Here is a 5,750-nt window from a genome sequence, read left to right on the forward strand (position 1 = left end):
TTTTAAGCCTACTTTTTCACTCTCCTTTTTCACTTTCATTAAAAGGCTCTTTAGTTCTTCTTCACTTTCTGCCGTAAAAGTGGTATCATCTGCATATCTGAGGTTATTGATATTTCTCCCAACAGTCTTGATTCCAACTTGTGCTTCATCCAGCCCAGCATTTCTCATGAGGCGTGCTGCAATTCATGGGGTCGCAAAGAGTCAAACATGACTGAGCGACTGAACTGAACTGAACTGAACTCTGCATATAAGTTGAATAATCAGGGTGACGATATACAACGTTGACATATTCTCAAGAGGCAGGTCAGGTGGTCTGGTATTCCCATCTCTTGAAGAAGTTTCCACAGTTTGCTGTGATCTACACAGTTGAAGGTTTTGGCATAGTCAGTGTAGCAGAAATAGATGTTTTTCTGGAACTCTCTTGCTTTTTCCATGATCCAGCGGATGTTGGCAATTTGGTCTCTGGTTTCTCTACCTTTTCTAAAACCAGCTTGAACATCAGGGAGTTCACAGTTCATGTATTGTTGAAGCCTGGCTTGGAGAATTTTGAGCATTACTTTACTAGCATGTGAGATGAGTGCAATTGTGCAGTAGTTTGAGAATTCTTTGGCATTGCCTTTTTTAGGGATTGGAATGAAAACGGACCTTTTCCAGTTCTGTGGCCACTGCTGAGTTTTCCAAATGTGCTGGCATATTGAGTACAGCACTTTCACAGCATCATCTTTTAGGATTTGAAATAGCTCAGCTGGAATTCTTTCACCTCCACTAGCTTTGTTCATAGTGATGCTTTCTAAGGCCCACTTGACTTCACATTCCAGGATGTCTGGCTCTAGGTGAGTGATCACACCATTGTGATCATCTGTGTCATGAAGATCTATTTTTGTACAGTTCTTCTGTGTATTCTTGCCACCTCTTCTTAATATCTTCTGCTTCTGTTAGGTCCCTACCGTTTCTGTCCTTTATTGAGCCCATCTTTGCATGACATGTTCCGTTGGTATCTCTAATTTTCTTGAAGAGATCACTGGTCTTTCCCATTCTGTTGTTTTCCTCTGTTTGTTTGTTTGTTTGTTTCACTGATCATTGAGGAAGGCTTTCCAGAGAAGCCCATATTTAAAAGAACTAAATATACTGGATAAGACATTTATTTAAAATTTTCTTTTAGGGACCTCCCTGGTGGTCCGGTGGTTGAGACTCTGCATTTCCATTGCAAGGGGTGTGTGTTTGATCCCTGAGTTGGGGAACTAAGATCCCACATGCTATGCAGCATGGCCAAAAAAAGAAAGAAAGAAAATTTCCTTTTGAAGGGACAGCTGAATTGGTGGGAAAATAGGGGAATTCTTGCTGGTCATACAGCATGAATCAGGTCAATAAATGCTAAAGGTGCTGTGTGCCTGGAAAGTATCTACTAATTCCTATGGGGTAAACTTGGGTATTAATGGGTGGAGCATGCGTGGAGACATGAGGTAAAACCTAGGATCCATCAGAGTAAGGTTGGTTCAGGGAACCTCTGTATCCAGGACCATCCTCCATGAAAAGTGTAACAACTGCTACAATAAAACCCACTATATAAAGGAACATTGATGGGGTACTTAACTATCTCAGACTTGACTCTGGGTTACGGGGGAAATGAAATATCCCTTCTCTGAAAATTCCCAACAGTAAGGCTGCTTTTATATTGATATTTATACCCTCTGTGTGGCCTAAAGATAGAAATTATATCTGGTCCACCCAGGTTGATGTGCCACCAGATACTAGATAGAATAAACCTCTTTGGAGGGCTCAGCTGGTACAGAATCCACCTGCAGTGTGGGAGACCTGGGTTTGACCCCTGGGTTGGGAAGATCCCCTGGAGAAGGGAAAGGCCACCCACTCCAATATTCTAGAGGCCTGGGGAATTCCATGGACTGCAAAGAGTCGAACATGACTGAGCGAGTTTCACTTTGAACACAGACCTCAATGCATTATTCCAATAAGGTTCTAAGGAATATGAATTCACAATAAAAACTCATAAATGCAGATTTGCAAATGATATATCTAATAAGGGGTTAATATCCAAAATACAACATCCCCCCCCCAAAAAAAAATTCTAACACCATGAGCTACTCTTTCAAACGTATTGAGCAAAGGAAGCCAGACATGAAAAAAAATGCATGCTGCCTGTTTCGATATATATGAAGTTCAAAAGGTAGCTGAGATTATGATACTTCTTCATGCACGCATGAGTGTCAAAACTTTAAAGGAACTCGAGGAAGTAATAGCACAAAAGAGTGGACAGTGGTAATTCTTGTGGGTGCACAGGGTGATGGCTGGGAGGGTTATGAAGAGCTGGGGAGTTGGCAATATTATTAACTTAGGTCATGGTTAACATGGTTCTTTTGCCAAATCATTGAATTACCCACTTTTGTTCTATCCTTTTTCTGAATGTGTGTTAGTTCATAGTAGAAAGCTTTGAAATATTAGAAACTATAGTTTCTATGCTGAATGTGAATCTGAGTGTCCACTTTCCCCTCCGGAACTTCGCACTGTTCTACTTCTTTGGCTTTTCCTTCCTTTTAAGGAGACCTGATTTCCTTTTCCTTGCAAATCATAAAATTGACTTCTGAGAAAGCATGCTTCTTTTTGAGGTGAAATTTAGCATCACAAGCCCAAACTTAACCCCATATAACTTTAACTCTCCATCCACTCACTCCAGCCTATCAAACACCTTAAAACATTTTACAGCTCTCAGGTGGTTTTTCCCTAACACTAAAATGTGGATAATTTGACAGTACACTCTAAATTCTCTGTTTTTCTTTTGTTTAGCACAGTTTACATGCTGTGCTTTCCACAGTGCTGTCTGGATCAACAGCGGGGAACTAACCTGAGGGACCCTGACCAGCTTTGACTCACTGATGGAGTGTGACCATCTTGGTGAGCAAAGCCAGCTTCTCACATTTCTTCTTGAAAAACATGGTGTTGACATGTTTAATATCCTGTGGCATTTCCTCTGGGTTCTATAGTCTGATGGAAAAAGCTCCTGTTGCTGTCTATAATGGCCAAGTTGTATAGCAAGACCTTGAGACCCTCCACTCCACAGCTCTGGGAGGGGTAGCCATTTCCCTTGAAGTTGTAATAGGAATCCCGATGGTCATATTTGGCAGGATCCCCATGCTACCACTTGCAGGGAGAGCATTTATGTGTGGCTAGATGGTTTTTGAACAAATTAAGGTTAAATCTCACCCATAAGTTCATAGGGAATAATAAAACCTAACACGCTACCAAAACAAAGAAAAAGATAACCCTAAGATTTGAAGCTTTTCTGGAAGAATTCCAAAAGTACTTATTTTGAAGGAATTTCTCAGGGTCAACCCTAAATAAACTGGTGACCTACAGATCAAAGACACGATTTTACTTGCCATCTCCTGACCCAGCCAATCCTACGGTCCTCCGTTACATGCAGAAAAACCCTCCCTGTCTTTCCTTCCTTTCTCTAAGAATCATAAATCAGCCCTAACAACATTTGGTTTCTCATCTTCAGGAATGTGGCTGGTACCTTTAAGTGAAGGAAGCCATCCTAGGAAGGGGTATGAACCAGACCAGACAGAAGGAAGAGTATCTTATTTCATTTGCACAGAACAGAAGAGTCCTTTCCCAGCACCTGTGTGAGTCTGGCTTGACTGAAAGCAGACTGGCTGGGCTTCGTCATAAGGACAGAGTCACAGCTGGCAGTGGAGAGAGGCTCACTGAGGTGGGGGGGACCACTTGCCCTGCTCCAAGACTCTTCTTACAGTAGGGTTCCAGCTTGCAAAAATGGCGGAAAAGTGATTGACACAGAGTTATTTACCCTTGACTGTACCATTCCCCCAAGAGACATTGCTTCCCACACTGATCCCAAGTGCTGTAGGTTCATTTGGAATAAAATTATTAAAACATGTGATTGTATGGCAGAAATCTACACAATATCATAAAGCAATTATCCTTCAATTAAAAATAAAAGACTTGATACAGTAAATAAATATTCTTTAAAAAGAAGCTAGAGAAGAATTTTTTTAAATGAACTCTAAAAAAAAAATTCTGAGTTTCCCATAACTTTAGCGTGTGCTCGGAAGTTGGTGAGGTATAGACAGCTCCATGTCACTTCACTGATTAGGTTATATAAGTCTTGCAAGCAGACTTTCTCCCTTGCTGGCTTTGATACAATAGGCCTGCATGTGGGAGAGATCCAGGTGATCAAGGACTGAGGGTGGCCTCGGGTCTTGTAAAAAGCCAGGCCCTGAAGGAAGCAAGGACGTGAGGTGGCCCTTCAGTCCAACAGCCTTCAAGAAACTGAATACTGCCAACAACAGTTGCTCTTGGAAGCAGGTCCTTCCTCAGCTGAGCCTTCAGATGAAACCCAGATGTCAGCTGATGCCTTGATATCAGTTTGGTGAGAGACCCTAAAGTACAGGACCTGGCTCAGCTAGCCCTGGATGCCTGTCTCACAAAAACTGTGAGATGATAAATGTGGGCTTTAAGTTGCTAGGTTTATCCTAGGCGTCTGTTAAATAGCAATAGATGATGGCTGCAGTAGACTCCACCTGTCAACCTTCCTTTCCATACATCAATTTTTTTTTAAATGGACAAGTTACTTAAGTAGGTTCTCTGCAAGAAGTTCAGAACACTACTTTGTGAGGATAAATTCCATTTGTGAGAGCAAACACAGAGCGGAGGTCGCCCTGGAGCTGAGGGACAGCTTTGATTCTTTGCAGAATTTGTGAGTCCCCAGCTTTCTGATCAACCTTGTGCTGCTCTGTGATCTCTCTCTCTCTGTGTCAAAGATCTCAGCCTCCTGGTGTCTGGGTTTACACAGCTTCTTCTTGAAGTAAGCATCAGTGAGATGTTCTGGGATTTTCACGCCACTGATACCGATTTTGGTGGAAGTAGCAATGACAAATTTCTGGTGTGTTCTACACAGAGGAACTCAATTGAGAGACAAAGGCCCAGTCACAAGTAGCAAGCCACGGCCCAGCTGCTTCAGGAAAACGACCTTCTTGCCTCTGGCGCCCAGTGAGGATGATCAAAATGGTCCCGTGCCTGCTGAGGGCAGCAGCTTCCTCACATGCTTACTGAAGGGTTTTTTTTGCCGTGACTCAACAGCTTCCAAGGCACGTCTTCAGTAGGGTAATACCTAGGCATTTTGCAAAGTTTGACCACGCAGGTACCACCATTCTTGTTGCCACCTACTGGTTTTGTGACAGTAGCAAGAACCCTAACGTTTTTCTTTTCGACCTTGGATTTAGCTGCTGAATACTTCCTCGTGTACAAGGCCTTTCTGGAGTACATAGCTGATTGGGAGTATCTGCCAATTCCTCTGACCAGGACAGGGTTTCAGCTGCAGTGGGGCTTCCCCTTCTTAACCTTCTTCACCTTTTTATCCTTGTCGCCAGCATCAGCCTTCTTGGCTTCAGGTTTTTTCTCCTTAGTATCTGGCTTCTCAGCCTTTTCACCTGCCGTCTTGCAAGATAGGAAAGAGCCATACATGAATCTTTAATATTCACTAATAATTACAAAGTAGATCTTCTTTGGAAAACCTTTCCACTGCTACTTCTAAGATCGTAGACTGACACACACACGAAGCTCAGTGTGTTCTCGCTGTGTCTCATACTACGTTGGAATCATCTCCTTAGAGAGTTGTATGTGGACTAACATGGTGTAAGGTAAACATCACCCAGCCTCTACGGTCTAAAATGTGGCTCTAGTTATGGCATCCCCCCACGTAAAGACCTTCCATA

The 5,750-nt window shown here is 42.6% G+C and overlaps 1 pseudogene; it reads right to left on the reverse strand.

The window, feature by feature from the left end:
- Positions 1–4,631: 4,631 nt before the first annotated feature.
- Positions 4,632–5,499, reverse strand: LOC128055668 (60S ribosomal protein L6-like; annotated as a pseudogene).
- Positions 5,500–5,750: the final 251 nt, after the last annotated feature.

The sequence above is a fragment of the Budorcas taxicolor genome, chromosome 11, assembly GCF_023091745.1.
Source record: "Budorcas taxicolor isolate Tak-1 chromosome 11, Takin1.1, whole genome shotgun sequence".
Taxonomy (NCBI): domain Eukaryota; kingdom Metazoa; phylum Chordata; class Mammalia; order Artiodactyla; family Bovidae; genus Budorcas; species Budorcas taxicolor.